Here is a 22,274-nt window from a genome sequence, read left to right as displayed (position 1 = left end):
TGTCTATTTCGTTTCCGCGAGTCGTTCCGCGCAGCATGAGGCAGGTCTTGAAATTTCGTACAGTGTTTGTGTTCTGGGTAAGCTAAGAAGTGGATTCCCACAGTGTAAAGCCCTAACTCCAAACGACACTTCCTGGGCATACGCGCTCAGCGTCGGCGCTCTTGGCGTACGCCGGAACCGGTATGAGCATGCGCAATGCAGGAGACGCCAGCGAACCTTGGCGAGGCGTCGATATCTGTCCGTGCTAGATATCGGCGCCAGCGCACGCGTCGGAAGCGGGGTCCGGTTGACAACAATCGGAGGACCGCGGGGCTCTCGGGACTTTTTTATTCATGGCTTCGTGTTCCCCGAACTTTTCTTCGCGGTTTAATTCGTCCTGTCAGCGCCCCCTAACCCCTTTTCTTCTCGGCTTGAAATTCTTTCCCTCGACGACACATCCTCGGCGTTCGCGCTCAGCGTCGGCGCTCTTGGCGTACGCTGGAACGGGCGTCTAGGGAAAGAATTTCAAGCCTTGAAGAAAAGGGGTTGGAGGGTGCTGAAAGGACCCATTAAACTGCGAAGAAAAGTTCGGGGACCCCAAAAGAGGCTCAAGTCATGAAAAAAAACGGCCTGGCTTATCTTATGGTTAAGCCTAGGCTGCGAAGCATACCGCCGGCGGAGGCTGCGCGCCCGCAAGCGAGCGCACGAGTTGAGCCCCAGCTTTCACAGCTGTTGTGACGTCAGCGCCCCTAGCGGAAGGAGCGGGAGTTAGGCCGCCGGTGTAAGCTGCGCGTCCGCAAGCAAGCGCACGAGTTGAGCCCCAGCTTTCACAGGTGTTGTGACGTCATATCACGTGGTGCGCCGATGTAGGTCAAGTGGTAGCTACGCGGCCGCGCGCGGCGCAGCAAGGAAGAGCTCGGTTGTGCGGCTAGTATGCTTCGCATAAAAGAGTCACCGAGACTCCCGCGGTCCTCCGAGTGTTGCAAACCGGACCCGGCTTCCGACGCGTATGCGAGCGCCCGTGCGCTGATATCTAGCACGGACAGACATCGGCGCCTCGCCGAGGCTCGCCAAGAGAGAAGACGCTGGGCTCGTACGCCCAGGAAGGGCCCTTGGAGTTGGCGCTTAAAACTTGGACTGAAATTTTGGTCGTATTCTCAGGGTACCTTTGCGGTCGTTGCAATCTGAATGACCCGTAGCTCCGTGCGGCGCAGCAAGGAAGAGCTCGGTTGTGCGGCTAGTATGCTTCGCATAAAAGAGTCACCGAGACTCCCGCGGTCCTCCGAGTGTTGCAAACCGGACCCGGCTTCCAACGCGTATGCGAGTGCCCGTGCGCTGATATCTAGCACGGACAGACTTCGGCGCCTCGCCGAGGTTCACCAAGAGAGAAGACGCTGGGCTCGTACGCCCAGGAAGGGCCCTTGGAGTTGGCGCTTAAAACTTGGACTGAAATTTTGGTCGTGTTCTCAGGGTACCTTTGTGGTCGTTGCGATCTGAATGACCGGTAGCTCCGTGAGCTCCCTCAAGAAGTTCCGAACGAAGTTCTTGCGTTGATTCTATTTTTCTGCTTTTCGTTTCACCACTGCATGTCGTCAGGCACTTCCCACAAAGGATTTCGTTCATTAGGCCTTAATTTCTTTCTTTCTGGTGGAACGAGGAATATTTATCTTATGAAAAAGATGCACACAAATAAAACTGGTACAATGCGTAGCCGAGTGCGCCATTGGAGAGACAGTTAATGGATAACAATTCTCGCGTCTTGAAGAGCAAACCATGTGCCCATAGACATTTCTCCGCAAATTAGGGGTATAACAAAAAAAACATGAAATACAAACACACAAAAAATTAGGGGGCACCTAAACAATTCTTATGATGTGTAACAGCGAGAGGACTGCTTTTCGCTGAGTTGTTGCTGGGAACTTGGGGGCTCAACGTTCCTTCGCTGCAGCAGCTCGCTTCGCACGTTTCCGTGCGTTGTGTTGGCCGCGTATTTCATTGGCAGCGAACTGCCGCCTCTGGCCACGCTTTCCTGTCTCGCCTGTCGATGTAGACGCGAGCGATTCATAATGGACGGTGAAGGCTCCATAGCACTGCAACCTCATTAACCTAAAGCTTAAGGTCGGCGGCGGCGGGAACTTCCCTTTTGTGTAGTATCTAGCCGCGTTTACATGAATACGACAGTGGCGAATCGTATTTCCTAGCGTATCTCGCGGAGGCGACAAGCCATTTTTTACATGTACGACAGCAAGTCAGGCGGTACAGTGGCATCTCGCCCAGTGCCTGCGGGAGAGGGGCCAGCTGCTCCCATCTTGAGCCTGGTCTGCTTTGTTACACGAGTGAGGGCTATTGTATAACGACCCCAGGAATGCGGTGGGGCGCCCCTAAACCTGTTTCCATTCATCACGGAAGTCGTCTTGCCCTTCTCCGAAGGGGAGGGTCGCACTGATGATGATGACGTCACTCGCGTGCGGAGAGTCTGCCACGCGTGCCTTCTAGTCTAGGTAGTTCTGGCCTGCCACGGCTTTCTGGTTACGTCGGGGTTTTCGTATAACGAGCCGAGTGCCTTGTCGCACAGGCAGGTTTAGTGACACTTTCGCGAAATGCACTTCTCTTCAACGAATGACACTTTCGGTGCACGCTGTCACACGGCAAATAGGGGTGTCATTTGGAAATGATGGCAGTGGCGAGGGATGTTGCAGCACCTTTGAGAAATTCTGTTCTTTTTCGCGCAAATACCTACAAAAGACAATTTTTTTCGCAAATGTAATTACTTCGTGTCAATTTTTAGATTTACATCCACATCTGAAGAAATAATAACGACAAAAAGCATCCCGATCCGTGACAAGTAATACCCCTGCTACACGGGAGTTTCGAACGCCTTCCAACTGAGTGTCATTCGACTCGACTGCCGCATTGTGCTGCTAGACAAATCTTTTGATAGCATTCAACTGATATACATTCCAGTCAATGAAAAAAAAAGACAAAAAAATTCACTGAACGAATAAAAGTTACAAAAATGCATACACAATTGCAGTCGAGTGAGGCTAGAGAGAAAAATCGTAATTACCATTCACTCTCCCTATATAAACAACTTCAGTGCTTATACAATTAAAACGGCTAAAGCAAGCGTGGTCACAAGGAGAAAGGACTTACGGAAAGGGAAGTACGTTGAGACCAAAAAGAAAGCAGTAACAGGCCGTAACAGTGACGAAGCCAAAGACAATCATTCGGAGATGTAACATTTTCATGTGTGTTCGCTTTTTTTTCCTTCTCTTTTAGTAAATATTTTTGTGTAGATGCTAAATGAGTGCTTGAAGACTATAGTACATGACTGAATATTTACCGCATAAGCGCGAAATTTACCCAGGAATGCACCGATGACGACGACTGCACTCCAGTACTCTTGTTTACATCGCTGTGTACAAACTGCTATGGTGCTCATGGTTAAAGAATGCAGCGCGAAAAGACAAGGACAAACGAAGAAGTGGACAGGACTGGCGCTGTGGACAGCGCCAGTCCTGTCCACTTCTTCGTTTGTCCTTGTCTTTTCGCTCTGCATTCTTTAACCATGATCACCGACCAACAAGCCCAAACAGCCACTTTAGCTGAAAGTGCTCGTTTGCATGACATAATACTGGAGCTACGAATTAGTTATCTAAATTAATCTCATTTTTGTAACGGCGGTACCCTTGCTTATTTACAAAGTGCGACAGGACTGTAGGAAACGCCGATGCGACTGCGCGCCAAGGAAACACTTGGTAGCCTGGTTGCTCACATCGCGTAGGTCCGGCGCTTGTCGGTAATCGTCCTTGCTTTCTCAGATGAGACGAATACCTCATTTTGAATCAGTTTACGCCGAAGCATGTTCGGTGACCGTTCGCATACATTGAAACGGCGTTATTTGTCATCCACAAGGTACGGCAGCGACTGTTGCTGGCTGCCCAAAACATTGAGCGGCAGTCTAAGTCCCACCGGCGCTTCAGTGCGTGCGCGTCCTGTAATGTAAGCGACAGCCAATTTGAGGTCACCTTTAGCAAAACTACACTCGCTGTACATTTGGGTTCGCTGAAACTTGAGAATTCGCTCTCCCCAATCACCGAAATTGCGTACACACACCCTGTGGACTCATTAGGCCTAAGGGGGTCGCCGTCGTCTGCAAAGCGAGAGTAGCTGTTCAAGTTTGCGCATTAATTGCGCAAGCTTTCATTAAAAGGCGCGATCAAGAAAATAAGATGGAGATTTTTAATTCTCAGAACAAATTTTTGAATGCCGCAGAACTGCTGTTGAGGCTACACGCTCGCCTTGTCGGACGAAGTGGAGGGAGCCCACCAAACTCACTACGAGGAAAGTGCGTTCTGCAGCGAGTGTCACTAAAGCTCATCGTGTGACTGTGCTCAAATGGCACTTTAAGCAAATGTCACTTGTTGAAAGTGAAGTGAAGTATAGTGCTCTCGCATTAAAACTGTTCCAATCCGTGCTACACCTGGACTACCACAATGCAGTAATGCATGCGTAGTGTGTCGTGTTTTGTAGCAATGTATAGATATCGAGCGTTGTCACTACACACACCTTTATGAATTTGTCTCGTTGCGCTTGCATTTCGTGCTGTCGCCCAGGACGCCTTCCGCGTGAGGAAAACTTCAAGAGAAACCTCATTTAGTGTTCTGGCTTCTTTGGCCAAGTGTCCAAGGGCTTGTGGTGATGGCTTGGCTAAACTACATGCTGGAAACGCTACTGCATGAAATGAACGTCGCTTCTCAGCTCTCGGTCGCTGTTTGCGAAGGTGATCTCGGCGCCTCTTCACCGCGACAGACGCCCCGGCCCGCTGTCGATTCGTCGTGGCGTTTGTGGCACCAGGCGAAAGTGCGTCTCTTCGGGCTACTCCTTCCTCCTCTGCTCTCATTCATGTCGCCAACTCCGCTTTACTGTAGAGCCTAGGCCATTCATTTAGTGTTTATGTCTCTTGGCTACGTTTCTAGCCTTTTCGTGTTCCTTTTCTGGCAAGAAGGAGTCGCTTCCCGCCACTCAGTGTAGAGCGCTAATGACTCCTAGAGACTTGCACTGATGACTTATGGTGATGTTCGAGCTGTTTACAAAGCCACAAACTTTTATGGTTGCGCACTTAAAGAAGGTTAGAAACACGATGAAAGTTAAAATTATTCCAGATGTACTTTTTTTTTCGGATGACTTCTTGCGTCAAGTCGAAGGTGTAGCCTCGAAATGCATGCCTGTATTAATACACGCTTGAACAATACACTCATGACCACAAGTGAACAGCATCGAACAAAAACAAAATATATCACCTCATCGCATGACCGGAGTCTAGGAAAAGATTTCCTCGTTTTCCTCCACTCTCTGATTTCTGTTACTATAATTTTACTTGGTCGATGAGGCAGACAGCGTGCTCACTTATTCCTGAGAAACTGTCACCATAAAGAAGAATAACAATATTTTTGATTCTTGATTTTGCGATTATGATTGTTTTCTCAAAATTCAGCGCATCTTGCCAGTGCTATATTTGCTCAGTCGGCCACATGACACGGCACAGATATCCAGACGCACGCTACGTGTGCTTTCGGTGCTCCAGCTTGCGTTCGTGCGTGCGTATGTGTAGCATACCGCGTATGTAGAGAAAAATACGGCGCCGGAGAGACACGGTACACAGTGTATCACTGCGTTTCTACATCCTGGAGGCACCTTTTCGAAACCTTACAACTCGTCAAAAAGAATCTCAGAAAGCATCCTCGCCCCTTCAAGCTATTCAACAGGCCTGTCAACCATCTTGCCTTTTCCGTCCCCTCTTTCTTTTCCCACTAGGCGCCTTTCTGAGTATCCGATTACTCAGTATGCGTTCGTCAGACGCAGAGGAGGCTTCACGCCACATTGATACTTTTCTTTCGCCCCCAAAGCCCTTCCTCCTCCCCCTTCCTCCCACAGTGTTGAAGGTATTCCGAACAAAGGTTAACCCGACCGCCCAACCTGCCCAACCTCACCGCGGTGTTCCCTCCCGTCTGCCCGCGTGCGGCCATGCGAGGCAGGAAAGGGGAAATGAAAAGAGAGAGGAGGAGTTCAGGGTGAAGCGGCCCGTGGTGGCAGTCAGCCGAACTAAACGGCCATGTCCCGCAAAGCTGGGCTTGCGCTACTTTTTAACCTATAAATTTTAACTAATTAATTATTCACTTATTATTTGAGCATTCTGATTAATTTGTTTAAAAATCCATTGTGAACTATAACAGACGGAATTAATGGAATATTTCTTCTGCCCCAGTTTCATAATATGCACAGGAAAATAGTGTTGAACGGGGACTTTGGAATTCGCCACCACTGATTCTAAGTCAGCACCAAATTTAGAGCTACCTATAGGTATACATGGTCTGTTCTGAAAGTAGTAGGACTCATTTTTTTTAATAAAAGATATTCATGAGAGTAGTACAAACTATTAGAATTTTTCAAAAGAGCACCCTTCCGCACCTACACGCTGCTGCCAATGAGTTTTCCAGTTTTCGTACGCCTCCAGGAACGCCTGGACCGGAATGCTGTTTAGCTCCCTCGTCACGGCCTGTTGAACCGCCCCTACCAGTCCGTGATGTTTCCCCTTGAGCGTCGATTTTATTTTCGGGAACCGAAAAAAGACTGGCGGGGACAAGCTGGGGCTGTAAGGGGCCTGAGGCAGCGTTGCCGCCTTGTGCTGGGCAAAAAATCGGGGTCGTCATTCACATGATGAAGGAGATCCTGGCAGGTCGCCTTCCGGTTGGCCTTTTGCTCCTCTGACAACACTCCCGGCACAAACTTCGCGCACACATTCCTCATGGCTAAGTTTTCTGTCACGATCTGAAAAACTTGGGTTTGAGGAAGGCTAAAGTCATCAGAAATCATTCTGATTCATACTACGATCACTGTTCAGTAAATGTTTCACTCGCTACACATTTTCGTTGGTCTTGCTGGTCTTAAGGCGTCCGGAGTGGTCGACGTCTTCCACTCTTTCCTGACCTTCTCGGAACCCCTTGTGCCACTCAAAAAACACGTGATCTACCCATGGCAGCATCATCGTAGGCCTCCTTAATCATGTCGTGAGTCTCTTTCCCGTTTTGCCAAGATTTACACAAAATTTGATCGCGTATCGCTGATCCAATAAACGCTCTATGATTCTGCGTGACGGGACGTTTCGACAAGGGTTCACAGTACAAGCGACCTCCTCTCTTCAACGGACGAGAGCCGACTGCCGATTTTCCCCAGCATTCCCAATATCCCCCTTCAATGATCCCGCCGCCCCTCGTCCGCCTGTTCTCCCAGGAACAACCAGTCCTACTACTTTCAGAACAGATCCTATATTTCGCAGCTATTGCGAGCAACTCAAAGCTTACAATTTAAAATACACCCCCATTGTTTTTAGGAGAAAATAACACAACATCTCAGCTTATATACAATTGCTAGCTGATACAGTTTTGTCGGCGCTTCCTTTTGGCTGCCTGATAATATAGCCCCGTGGGTTTGCTAGAGACCAGGGAGAGGGGCAACCTGGCGGCACCAGGTCCATTTACCGGCCGGAGCCAAGAGGACCGGCTCCGCATGGACCCCCTCCACCCCCTCTCCGGCCAAGCTGCCCTTCGGAGCTGTTTTCCGTGTGTGCAATTGCTTGCCTTGCCTTCGCTTACCCTTTTTTTTTCTTTACCCAACCACAGGTTGGCGGTGTTTTCCCGGTGCACAAGACTTGGATTCTCACTTTTTGTTCCTGTTTGAATTAAAACAGTTTTCTTACTGTAGTTGCTGGCGGTTCGTCGCACGGAGTGCGGCTCACGAGCCTCCCTAACCAAGGCTAAGGTCTTCAGCACTTGTAGCCTGTATGCGGACGCGGATGCGGCATTCTTCCGCTTATCAACATTCAATTGCTGGAAACTCAGTTTCCACGCTGAATGACGGGGAACTGTTTCTTTATGAGGCTGGTGTCCTCAGAAATCCGTAAAATTGTGGTCCGGCTGTCCTGTTTTCTCATCCAGTTTGCTTCAAGGCATGCACCGTGAGAAAGTTTAATGCATGATTTATAATTAATGAGGCAAGCCAGTGGATGAATAGAAGTAGCCCAGGAATGCGACGTCGTGTAGCACTGCGGCTTGCTGAGGTTCGCGGAGAGGCCTGATCAACGAAGCGCGTAGGGGCTTATCATCAGCGCAACTCGAAAAGGAGGCCTTTAACGACTCAGGCGACACATGCGGCATCAATTACAGAGGCACGGGGTATGTGTGAGCGTGCGAAGCGTCCTGGTTATATAACCTAGGAAGTGGTTGGTAATCGCAAGTGGGCTCATTTTGGCATCGGTTTCCGAAGGATAGTTCATCTCACCCTTTCTGGTAGGCTAACGATCAGCAGTGAAAAACTGCGTGGAAGGAGCCCCGAGGAAAAAAAAAACAATTTACGAAAGAATGCATTCGTACATAGGTATTAGATAGGTAGGCATATTAGGCACTCCTATGTATACTTCATGTGCTTCGTCGCTGAAGTCTCGCTACAAGCATGCCGAGTGAAATATGAGTCAAGCTGAGTTTGTGGGGCAACATTTTAGGGCCCAAAGCACCACCAACACACAAAAAAGCACAAAAACAGAGGCGCGCACACGTTCCTCTTTCGAAGAAATTTTCAGCTCTTTCCAAGAAACGCCGGAGGGTTCTTAGCTCCGCGCTTCGGCTTTCTAATGGGATTGGAATCCCGGCTGCAAAGCTGAAAAAGCATGTCGCCCGGCTCACGAATGAAAGGGGCACCAGCGACTCCGGTGGTAAATCGAAGGGAAGCTCCCGCAAACAAACATACAGACACGAAAAGGCGCTGGATAATTTGGAACGATAATCACGGAAACAGACGCAGTTGCGAAGGGTGCTCGCTTCAATTCTTACGTCGATGATGACGCTTCTGCCTGATGTCGCGGTAACGACAGCTACGTGCAAGAGGAAATTGACATCGAAGGTGTTTTCAACTCATATATCTCGCCTTTTCTTACATGAGAAACAAAACAACGCGTTTTAGGTTCACTAAAATGATATAGGCTAAAAAGCTCTAATTGATTCAGATTAGCCGCACATACGCAGCACGTTAAACTCCTGATCATACTATGAAACCAAGCGGCAGTCTTTGCAGCAACGTAAAAGGGGGTGCAATTTTTATCTTCTTTATTTTAGGCACCGGCACATTTATCTATGCTCTCTTTTTGTAGAAAAGTACCATTGTTATTTCAGCGCTTGGCAGTCAGCCTGGAACAAGCACTCCTCTGCTGAAATTACTAACACCGAAGGAAATGAAAATAATTGCTTCTTGTTGCTTTGCTCGCCGATTATTTTTGGACTCATTACATCATTACGCAATACAAAGTGTCGCAAGGGCTCTCGGCAACCTCAAATGTAATTCTAGTTTTCTTTATCTTAAATCTTATCTCAAAGTGTGCTACCTAGGTTGTTCATGCATTTGTTTCGTTTTCCTTTAGAAAAGATAAGTGCGGCCAAGCTTCACATTTAGCAACCGCTTTGATGGAATTTAACAAACTGGCATGTGCTGGCTGCCAGGCTTTTACGGCTGTGGTGGTTGCGCTTAGGAGCCTTACGTAAGATCTTTTTATAAAGCTCTAGTGCCATAATGGCGCCGATGGATACAGTGCCGCTGAATTGCAGCTTGTGCTCTTCTTCATACGATATCAACAAAACCTGCTGTAAAATCGTATTGCATTCATTATACGGTTAGCAAGAACTGTAATCTTTCGAATATTTTCAAGACTGGAAATATCGAAACTCCCACTTCTGTCTTATCCATGAGGGATATGCATTTGGCGAGTGCACACAATTCCATCTTTCCTCATTACATGCATGCTCTACTTCCTGTGATATTGCTGGCTCATTTCTTAATTTGCTTGCAGTGTGAAAACTGCATGCGAAGCTGTACTGATACCTCTGTCGTTGAATGGAATCTTTCTCTCGATAGTGTGAGAAGCGGAAATGAGATTTTAGTTTCGATAACGTAAACAGCAGTAGAAATATTTATTTCACTGTTGTTTTCTATTGTATCTCTAACTGAGCAGTTTGAAGCGACAGAGTTAAAGTTCACAGTGTTCAGAAAAAAAGGGGAATTATTTCTGCCTTCTTTTTTGGACACATCTTTTTGTACATATTTTGGCATATGCCACTGACAGAGAAGAAATGTCGAATAGGGCAATGATGAATGGTCTCAAAGTTCTTTTTCCCTTCTGCGTACCATATATGTACGGCCGTCAGTGTACCATAAATCGCGGGTAGATTCTTCAGCGCTGAATGTCAAACTTGAATAAATTTATTTCAAGCATTGTTAGCGTCTTTGCTATCACTGAAGGCTAAGAATAAAGCTAGCAGGCATTTCCTTCCTCCACGGGGCTGACAAATGGCGGCTAACAATTTGTTCTACTGACGTCCAACTGTCTATCTGGTGCCTAGAAGTGCCAAACCTACCAGGATTACAGGAACCTTACGGCCGCAAACTAGACACGGTGTCCATTCAGCGATCATATGGCCCACAGTGGCAATGACTTGTCAGCATCAGAAATTTGAAAACCTTACCTGATCCATATCAGAAGGCGGATGGATGAATTCTAGGTTGCAAAGTACTGAAGCATGTGCAAATTTCGGTGACATCGAGAATGTTTCTGCTGAAAAGATCTTCCATACAGCCATCATTGCAATACTGAAGACTTTGCAGTACGGGGGCTAAGGGACCTTCCTCTGACAGCCGCGGCGTAGCTGCGGCCCGGTGATGCAAAACGTGCGGTGGACGGCGACGGGGAGCGGGAAAGACTGCTTGAAGACACGTACTCCCCTCTGCGCAGGTTGTCGTCGACAAAAAATAAAAAAAAGATTCGGCTGCGCCTGGATGCGATAAATCGAGATAAATCTAGGCGCGTCTTGAATCACAAACTAAGCTATAAAGCGACGTGCCGGCAGCTTTGAAGAATGAACAAACAAACACTAAAAACATTCGCGGCAATATTTAGAACGCACACGTTGCAGCTCTTACAGGCGCGCGCTTGATTGCAGTAGCAGAACTCTGGCGCAGCACCCTTATTTAGATGATGACGAAATGCGGGAATGCCAGCCTGCTATGCGATGTCAGTGCACTTTTACCATCATATGGCTCGAAAGTAATTCATACCACTGCGGTGTCGACGATGTGCACACTGGGGACATTAAGCTTAGGATAATACCACCAAAATACAAACTTACTATCGTAGTGCCCACGCGGGTGCTCCCATCAAGTTTATCTTTTTGGCTCTTTAAACCATTTTAAGGCGTATGCATAACATATGCCTGTAAACACTGCGGCATTTCTACGTTATAGTCGTTTCGTGGTTTACTGCGCAGCAAGGCAGAATTCACTACAGCACGGATGATTTTGAGAGCATACGTTGTTTCTTCAGGAATGCAGGATTCCCTTTCTGATCCACATGAGAGCGTATAATTTTTTCTAAGGGGCTCTGAAAGTGCCATGTAAGGGGAAAATAAACTACGTACACAAAAATTGCAGTATGTGAGTTCAAGCGTTGATTTACGCGACCTTGCAGATATATAATAGAGTACTTTAAGACATCCAACCCAACCCCTAAAATTTGGCGGCATCGCATTTTCAAGCTCGTGTTGAATTGATTTGGTTGAAAAGTCATGAAAAAGTGAGTAAATTTCAGGTTCTTCTACTCTCCTTGCACCGGAGGTGCCCCCGCCAGAGACGGTTGATAACTCGAAGACTGAAGCTTATTTCTTCGCACCAGGGGTGCCCCGTCAGAGACGGTCTCTCGATGAGTTCACACGCAGGGATGAAAAAGGCAATAACTGAAGATTTATATACAAATATACACAGAATATACAAGTTAGATACAACGGCAGAAATATACAAAACAACAAACAGGGTGGAACTGGCTAACACTAGGGGAGGCCCCTACTCGGCGTTGCCGAAGATGCGTTGCATCTCACCTTAGCGCAGAACCCCGCTTCCGGCTCCGGGGCCCAGTTTTAAAGACTTAAAGACCCGGCCCACATTTGGTGGCTTCCAATCATGTTACGATGTTCACATGATTGGTTTATCGAGAGCCTGGCCAGCCCTCCAGCTTCCGTAGGGCAAAACGCCCTTTCCACAAACCCAAACGCACGGTCGTGTCAAATGAAAATAAACACAAATATACATTCGTGCTCGGTACCGCGTGTCGGGTGGACACCCTACTTCCCGGCGCGTTCGCGAGCGGCCGCGTTCCAAGAAAGGAGACGCTCCGCTTTGAGTGCCCCCAGCCGCGTTCCGATGACCCCCGCGAACGCTACCGATACCTTTACACGCCCCCCCCCCCCCCCCCCCAAGATTCTACAAAGGGCTCAAATGCCACTTTTAGAATTATAAAAAGAAGGGATCGGTACGGGTCACAAAACCACCCTGTGGGTGACATACCGCAGCTACACAAGTACTGGCAGCGACAAAACCAAAAGCAAAATAATGCACACGCGCACCAACACATTACAGAAAATGCTTACGGGCACCAAGAAAACAAGCAAATTGCACACTAAAATACACCCAGTGGCATGCCTGCCGTGCGCCGTAACACAGCGTCCAAGTTGGTGCGTTGCACCCAGTTCGCCTGCATGCACGCCGTCGTCCTGCTCGCGAATGAGCACACAGACACAGACACTCGCGACTGGAGCGTTCACAGCACTCGCCCAATGCCCACGTGAGCCTCCTTAGTCGCACCGAGCGTCCCTGTATACATTCGAGCCACCACGTGTTGTCAGTAACACAATTAACGCCTAAACGGTAACTCACTCATTAGGCTGGCGCCACAACGGGGCGTGAACTGAAAAGACGGTGCCCTCCAGGATCAAAAACGTCCTGGTCATCGATAGGTGAAAATCTCTGACCATGCGACGCACTTGAGAGCACTCTCTCTCCGGCGCACCAGTACGACACGCGTGGTGCGTAAAGAGCATAGCCCCTGGCCCGTCCAAATATAGCAGTACAGTCAGTCTCGCTACACTTGATATGCCGACCTCTAGCACGGAACATACTGTTACTCGCGTCGACTTTCAGCGTGAAAGCCATGCACCTGCCTCTCTCTACTTTGCCTGTCTTCGAGCCATTTGCCCTGTTCCTGCTCAGGTAAACACTGGAATTGCCGCAACCTCCTTGATCGGCGCTTGCCGGCTTCGTGGCATCTTCTAACTCTGAGGCTGCATGAGACCCCTCGCAGTGAATTGACCCTAATTTGCCTTGTGGCAAGTCGCCACTCATTTCCGGGACCTCAAATGACCTAGCCGGACACACATTGGGTCCGTTCGAGGATTGCGCGGCGCTCTGCCCGGTCGGTCCAGCAGGCCCACCTCCGCTCTCTGCCTCGGATGAAGGGCTCTTGCCACCAGTAACGCTACGGGGCACTTCATGCCCTATGGCCGACACAGTGTGCGGTAGCGGACACGCTAGGTTTCCTGCTATCCCTAGCTCGCCAGTCTGACGTCTGTCGTCGCTGGTCGTTTCACGCTGAACCGACTGCTCTTTTTCGCAGCTTGCCTGAGACCGAGTTTTTATTCCTGAGCTCGCGTCCGCGTCCCTGGTGTCATTTGGGGTAGAGCTAACCTGGGCGGCCGGATCCTCGGAGTACGCGTTCACCGCCTCTAATACCGCGACGCTGCGTTTCGTCACGATACTTTCTTCAACTGCGATTCCAGCTTCGCAGAAATCTGGCTCACTTTGTACTTTTGCCTGGCTGTTTTCTTGACCTGTGCTTGACAAGCATAAGGCTTTACCTTCCAGCACAGGTGGCCTCTCCTCTCGGGACTCGGAGAAGTTGTCCCTCGCTAGTCCACTAGCTTTCCTAGACTCCTTGAGCTCAGCGAGCTCCAGCGCTAGCTGCTGGCGCTTTGCTTCTAATTCCTCCAAGACGCACTTAACGTCCTGAGGTTTTTCCTCGCACAGCGGCGCCTTTCCTCCATTCACTTTCGCAAGTTCAGCCTGAAAGTACGCTAAGCGCGCCTTCGCTAATTCCACTTGGTACCTCACATCGAGTGAGGGCCGGCATGGATAACCCTCCATACCGCCGTCTGTACCCCTCAACTGTCCTACCGGCTCGAACACATGCACAGAGACGCTAACAATGCGACGAAGGAAACTCACAGTTTCGATGCGTCGATCCGCATTGCCAGCTCCTTGGCGTCGCAGTCCACCGCCACTTTCACCGGACGCTGCGATGAGCTGTCGCACGCCGCTGGTGCCGTGCCCGTTGTCGTCACTTGCTGTGACCAGCCGGTGACCGTCGACTTCTCGACGCGCTGCCTTCCTTGACCGGACGCAGTCCCGCGTCGCTTGACTACTACCGTGGTCCTTACGTCTTTGCCGCCTTCTCTCCGCAGGTCCTTTCTCGAACGCTGCTGTTGCCTGATCGTCGCCTTTCTCCCTGCGTTCAGTCTTCTTCCTGCGCCGTCTTCCGATGGCCGCAGGATCCTGTCGACTGCGCCAGTAAATTTCCGCAGGTTCTTTATCTTCCTTTGCACCGGAGGTGCAACGCCAGAGACGGTTGGTTTAACTCGAATAACTTGAAGACTGAAGCGTTCCTTCGCACCAGGGGTGCCCCGTCAGAGACGCTCTCGTGTTGAGTCGAGACACAGGGGTAAGGCGAAAACTTGAAGTTTATGTACAGCAATTTACAATAGATACAAGTTTAGGCACTGGAGAGACAAATTAAACGGCAAAAGGACAAACAACAAAAAGGTGGAACTGGCTAATACTAGGGGAGGCCCCTACTCGGCGTGGCCGAAGATGCGTTGCATCTCACCTTAGCGCAGAACCCCGCTTCCGGCTCCGGGGCCCAGTTTTAAAGACTTAAAGGCCCGGCCCACATTTGGTGGCTTCCAGTCATGCTACGATGTTCACATGATTGGTTTATCGAGAGCCTGGCCAGCCCTCCAGCTTCCGTAGGGCAAAACGCCCTTTCCACAAACCCAAACGCACGGTCGTGTCAAATGAAAATAAACACAAATTTACATTCGTGCTCGGTACCGCGTGTCGGGTGGACACCCGTACTTCCCGGCGCGTTCGCGAGCGGCCGCGTTCCAAGAAAGGAGACGCTCCGCTTTGAGTGCCCCCAGCCGCGTTCCGATGACCCCCGCGAACGCTACCGATACCTTTACAAAGTGCTTACTCAGTCGACTCTAAGCAGTGTCACTAAAACTAATTAATTTCTTTTTTCGTTCGTTGCAATCTACAAGCTCCAAAGTTAATGTTCCCTTTATTTTAGTTAATGTACAATTAACAGACTACTATGAATTATTTCAAAGCGTTCCCACCAATTATGTATTTCTGGAGGAAATATTTACTCTAAGTCTTGTGACTGTAGAAAGAGGTTTGGTGGAAAGTCTGATGCCAGCGAACTCTTTTTTTAAGACTGTTAAAAAAAAGACTTTGAAACATTTTTTGGGGACTTTTCACGGGTATCAGCGGATTTGGGCCCATCCAGCTCCCATTCTTCCCTTCGTGGAGAGTTGATTAGTTCAAAATTATTTCTCTGATAGGTGTCTGGAAATTTTCTTCTCGGAAACTGGACGAATTAACACAATAAAGAGAACGATAAGGTTCGCACATTTTGAAAAAAAAGATAGAGAACTTATTAACTCATTACTCGTACCTTTCTTTTAAGCTTGTCAATTTGAAGACTAGGAAGAGCTGAAAGATGATAATATATGCGACTTGCGAAACACACTTCCGTAAGACAATTAGCAGATCATGCTGCAAAAGCGCATTGAAGACATTTCCCATAGGCAAAGCAATAGGCAAAGCAATCAGGCAAAGCACAGAATGAATTATAGAGGAACTGCCTTTGCTCTCCGGAAAGAAGTCTGTAGGGACGAAGTTCTCGCAAAAACACAAGCTAATTGCCTTATTCAAGAAAGTCCTGTTAAGGCGCCTACCTGAAACTGCTTCAAGTCATTCGTAGATTAAAAGACAATGCATTTCTTGCATTTCTTCGGATAATTAAGTTACACAAATCTCATTTGATGGATTATCTTTTGCGGTCTGAGATTAAGGATACAAAGTACCGTTGTGGAGAGACCATCGCGTTATAATAACATAAGGTAAAGTTCTTGAATTAAATCATTATTTCGAAGACAGAGCATTCTGGTTATGCAGGCATGAGCGCTTGCCTACACACGCAGCAAAGTCGTGGCCAGCAGTTGCGCACAAGCAGCGGCACAGAAACAGCGGCGTCACTTGAAAAAGGAGCACTTGTGGGAGGGGTTCATGCGCGATCCTTCGGGGCAAGAGAAGGCCGACGCGAAGGGCGGGAAGTTGCGCATGGCCTTGTTGCAGTCGGCGCCGTAGAGTACGCCGACGCGGCCATCGCGGTGGTCACACATGCCGCGGCAGATGGCGACGAAGAACGCCTGCTCCTCGGTGAAATTCTGGACGGTTTTCAGCGACCGGCCGCGGCCAAGTGCAGAGAGCAAGGATGTGTGCCCAAGCTCGAGTGCCGGCACTTCGGGGAAGATGTCCTGGAAACCGGCGGCTTTTGAGTGTGGACGGGCCAAGCACTGCCGCCTCTCGGTGACAGCCTCCACCCACACGGCCGACTCCCGCGTATCTGCTACCACATTGCCGCCGGGTTCAATCTGCGACAAAGTCATGCGTTACTTGAGGCTCGGACCTACTTGCATGCAGAGTACTGCTCTACTTGCCTGTGCACCCACATTCCCTCGTTCGAGCAAAACCTGCGACTGGCTGGCTGGCTGGCTGGCTGGCTGGCTGGCTTATGGGGTTTAACGTCCCAAAGCGACTAAGGCTATGAGAGACGCCGTAGTGGATGGCTCCGGAAATTTCGACCACCTGGGGTTCTTTAAGGTGCCCTGACATCGCACAGTACACGGGCCTGAAGCGATCAATTTACAAATGTTCGATGCAGTTTGCTTCGTCCCATTGGCGGTAGATGCTCCAGCATACGTATTTAATTCGTTTCAAATGATTACATGCTAAAGAGCATATTCCGCTGTAAAAACGAATTAAGAAGGGAGTAAGCTGTCCGCTAGCACACCCCCTTTAATGAAAGGATGTATGCCAGAGGACTGTTTCTGTTTAGACACTTTCTGTTTAGAGTGTAGAGACCCCAATATAAGTTCGCCTTCTTGAAAGCAAGTGCTAATCACGCTTATCTAGATAAGCACGACACAACTGCCGAGTGAACATCCAGAAAAGTGACACGTTTTCGGCCCAGAAATTTTTTTCATTCATATCGTCGCCGAGTTTAGGTGTAAGAATGGTGTGGTTTGGTTTATGGGGATTTAACGTCCCAATGCGACTCATGCTATGAGGGTCGCCGCAGTGAAGGGCTTCAGAAACATAGACCACCTGGGGCTCTTTAACGTGCATTGACATCGCATAGTACTCGGGCCTCTAGAATTTCGCCTCCATCAAAATTCGACCGCCGCGGCCGGGATCAAGCCTGCGACTTTCGGGTTAGCAGCCGAGCGCCATAACCACTGAGCCACCGCGGCGGCTGCTGACATCGCACAGTACACGAGCGGGATTAAAGAGGGAGTGAAAGGAAGAAAGAAAGAAAGAGAGAAAGAAAGAAAGGAAGAAAGAAAGAAAGAAAGAAAGAAGGAGAGAAAGAAAGAAAGAAAGAAAGAAAGGAAGGAAGAAAGAAAGAAAGAAAGAAAGAAAGAAAGGAAGAAAGAAAGAAAGAAAGAAAGAAAGAAAGAAAGGAAGAAAGAAAGAAAGAAAGAAAGAAAGAAAGGAAAGAAAGAAAGAAAGAAAGAAAGAAAGAAAGAAAGAAAGAAAGAAAGAAAGGAAGAAAGAAAGAAAGAAGTGCCGTAGTGGTTAATCGACATCGAGTCGTCGGTCAACGCCGTGATCATCGCTAATAACAAAAGGAATGTCCAGTGGCACACCGTGAGACAGCCACTCCTAACACCATGAAACTGGACGCTGCGACCGTGAAGCGTCGGCATGAAGTGTCCGGAGTAGTCCAAGGAAAACGGTTGCAACAGCTGGAGCACAAATGTCTCGGGACGCCGAGAAATTGAAAACCTAAACAAGCGCGCTCCGCATGGGCTCTCGCAGGATCAGCCATTGGCCAAGAAATCGAAAGACGCGCAGAGCCTTGAATTTCACCAAAGTAGTCCTCATCGTCAGCCAAAACTGCCGATATCGAGCCCAAATCGGGAACTAACTTTTCGCCGAGCTAGCGGCCTTGAATGTTTGGACGCGAAAGGCCACCCAGCTAAGCTAAACCTTAGAACTGGCTGGCTGCATTTGTGCTAAGCCTAAGTGTGACTGAACGCGGATACCCCGCTACCTTCCCCCCGCTCCAAGCTGCCCGTCACTCTGAGGATGGCCCACGCGGCAACTGCGGGTCACTTTGCAGACACAACGCCGCAAGATCCGAATGTGTTAAGATGAAACACCTACACCGAACGCAGCGAATGGAGCGACATGCTCTGCCCTCGACGCCAGCTAACAAACTCACCCGCATACCCCACCATGACTTATGTAGCCCCCAAACCCGAGCAAGCATCGTATGAGGAAAGCCCGGCCCACTGGCGACTGGAAGTTAGTGTTAAAGGGCAACTCCACCACATACCGGGCATTTCGCGATATTCAAGGATCGAAATCTACGTAGCCTGTAGGAAAAGAATGCCAAGCATTTTTGCGGTACGAATTAAAATCAGACATAATCAACAAATAAATTTCTGGCTTCTACTCACAGCACCCGAGAAGTTCAGAGAAGCTCAGTTCGACGTCACGAACGGTACGATTTCAAATTTCTGCTGCCGTCAAGCGCTCTGTGTGTTGTTGGATGTTTCCAAACAATGCTCGGTGGGCTTCGCCTTCGTTGGCGTTGGTTTTCTTCGTTCAAAGCAAGCGTTCATGCGTAGTAAATGTGCAGGTACCGCAAATGACGTCATCATGTGTCCCCTCTTGGTGCTGCGCGCTGCGGTGCAGCTTGAAGGACGCCGCGAGTTGAAAGCCGCTGCATGTCTCTTTTGGGTCATGCGATGTCCCAAAAGGACTTCGCATGTTTTACCGGCAAATTTCAAACATTCGACCTCTCTAAGCTCATCGAATTCGAAGACCTCCGAAGTTGCCCTTTAAGGCCACGCGACGAACTCAACCTCGATGACTCGTGCACCACTTCCCGCTAGGCGTCTAGACTGCAAAGGCCACCCAAGCCCAAATGCCACAGCAGCAACTCATCATGCGAGTTGGACTGCAACAGAATCTACTGATCCTGAGGATGGCGTAAGTACATCTCGCCCACTGTCTGCAGGACATCAGCAGTCTCACACACGATGGAAAAGTGCTCGAGGTGTCGCATTTTCAATTTCAGATTTATCTAAGAAGTCATAGCACCTGTTGCCATTAATACATAGCCTAAGGAGGCGATAGAGAATCTAGCTGTTCCTGATGGTATCATTGTGAACGTTCATATAATGAGCAGCACTAACACCACCATCGTCACTTTGCGGCATCCGGGTAATGTGCTTCATTTATTACTACAACGCGGAATACGGGCTCTGCCCACATTGCGCATGTTCCCTGGTATGCACAATATGTCTGACGCAAGGCCATACAGGCGACGTGTGCTCTAATCGTGGAGACAGCCGGAAACTGCGGACAAGATACACTTCTTAGAAAATCACTTTTGCAAAACCCGATACTTGTTCTGTCAAAGGGAACATTCGGCAACGTATCCAAAGTGCCCAGCCAGACGGCGCCGTCCGCAAGCGGCCGCAAGCTAATCTCAGCAAGCGGCAAGCGGAGCAGAACATGACACCCACGGAACGTCTTGACACCCGTTGCGGCCACCCACGAAACATGGACATGTGGCACATCGAGTCGATGCGGCGAAGTAAATCGAAGTGGCGGCGGCGGCGGCACCGCTGGGACCGCCAAGACTGGAGGCCGCAGACAGAGCTGCGTCAGCCGGTGCAGAAAAACAAAATACAGCAACAACGTGTTTCCTCTTCCTATATTTGCCCGTGCCACTGTGCGCGGCCTGCTCCTGGTGAGCAGTCAGTGGTATGTCCTGCAGGTCATTGATTGCTCACGAGTTAAAGTGGAGAGACTGAATCGCATATTCGTAAATTGGTAAATTGGTTTTTGAGGAAAGGAAATTTCGCAGTATCTGTCTCGCATATCTCGGCGGACACCTGAACCACGCCGTAAGGAAAGGGAGCAAGGCAGGAGTGAAAGAAGAAAGAGAGAAAGAGGTGCCATATTGGAGGTCTTTCACCACCTGGGGATCTTTAACATGCACTGACATCGCACAGCACACGGGCGCTTCTTGCGTTTCGCCTCCATCGAAACGCGGCCGCCGGGGTCGGGTTCGAACCCGGGTACTCCGGCTAGGTAGACGAGCGCCTTCCACTGAGCCACCGCGGCGGGTAAAATATTCGCATTTTTTGTTTTGGGGCTCCATAAGCAAGAGAGCGCAAAGAACAAGTTGTTTTCTCTGGGAGTTCGCTTCGCTGGACTTGGTTTGGCTCGACTGTAATTGCAAAAGCTTGTCCGGAGATTACTTTTATCCGTGATGTCTCGGAGCTCTTTTCGCGAGAAGGATGTCAATGTAAACTGGGCAGATGTTTTCTTTATTTGGTTATGTATACTACGCGCCTGACTATGGGATATTTTATTTAATTGGTATAGCTGTACTTAGATAACTGATGGTCGTTTCTATAATGGCTGTTTCTCTCCTGGTTATCAAAGTTTGTTTCTCTGAAAAAATATTGTATAAGTATCAGTGCGGTTCTATTCTGCTACTGCTGCTTTACATACCTCTGCCCTGTCAAGGCCGAGGCAAGAAAGTTGGAAGCGTTAAGCCTTTGTCTGCCGCTTTGGGATCAATGTTTTTTGTTTGAGCTACAAAGAAACATTTTAGAAGAGCAAGTGTCTCCAGGAAAAGGGCTTCATTATACCATGAGGAAACCATTTTTTTTTCTGTCGGTACACAAACCCCCTACAAATCTGGCCAAAAACATTTTTGAACGAGAAACCGTTTATGAACGCAATTTTTTCATAAATTGCGAGATTTCACCATAACGATCAATACGACGACAGTCTCGTATTGTTTTTCTATTAACGTGTTTGCTATCATCAAAAGCGTTCTCCATTGGTTTTCTATGGTTTTCTACTGTTCGTTATGATGAATAGAAACATTTTAAAAGAAAGATTTTGCTAGGTATGAGAAGAATTAACCGTTGCGTTCAATACTTCAATAACAGTGTTTTATAATTTTCAAATTTTCAAAATTCTTGTCGAAGAGTGTTGCATATGAAGTACTGACCATATTTTTCTCGACTGTTGGTAAGGGTATTTTTTAAATCTATTCGATCCCGGCTGCGGCGGGCTTATTTCTATGAAGGAGAAATACAAAAACGCTTGTGCGCTGTGCGATGCAAGCGCACTTTGAATAACCGGAGATGGCCGAAATTAATCCGGAGCCCTCAATGCAGCGTCGTTCAAAGCACATGTGCCACTTCGGGACGCTGAAGCCCTCATTCTAAAAAATAGACTCTCATATCTGGTTTACTCTTAAGTACACATCGCAAACAGACTTCCTGAAAGACAGCTGTAAAATCAGGATTCTAGCAGTGGAAACAATGATAGCATGCCACCAGATATAATAATGCTGCTGAGTATTTACACCGTAGATATCCTCAAACGAAACGTATATTTTTTCACCTTTTTTTGGGCGCAGTAGTCAACCAAACGTGATTGTTACTACATATACCAAATAGTGAAATGGTTAAAGCAAGCAAGCCGCTGCTGCCTGAATAGTTTCAACTAACCTGAAGCCACAGGCTCTCCAAGGCCTTCAGCAGTTGCTGGGCGAATGCGAATCCCAAGCCGCTGTAGAGCATCGCAGGAGTGCTTGGGCCATAGTAGAGAGGAGGAGCCAGAGCGGCCACTGAAACAGCGACCGTGTCCAGCAGGCGGTCGAAGTCAAAGAGCGGCAGCTGCGAGTTGCTGGGCAGTGATAGTGCCAAGTTGTACTGGTTATCGGCGGTCAACTCTCGAAGGCGACGATGCCCGTCAAGCCAGAACGCAATGAACGTGTCCGCGTGCGATAAGAACGCCACGTACATCTCATTTAGGCCTGAAACTGTCAGCAAATCATCTGATGGCCAAAGAACTATTTTGACTTGTTCCAGCTTCTTCAGCGCAGTTAACTTCGACACATCATTGCTCCATCCGATTGATCCCACCTGATCCAGGGCGGCTCGCGTAATATTGCCAAACGCGAGGGTAATTTCAGCACGCTCCGC

Source organism: Amblyomma mixtum, chromosome 5 (genome assembly GCF_055824585.1).
Source record: "Amblyomma mixtum isolate Tamu chromosome 5, ASM5582458v1, whole genome shotgun sequence".
NCBI classification, from domain to species: domain Eukaryota; kingdom Metazoa; phylum Arthropoda; class Arachnida; order Ixodida; family Ixodidae; genus Amblyomma; species Amblyomma mixtum.
Note: the sequence above shows the minus strand (reverse complement) of the source record.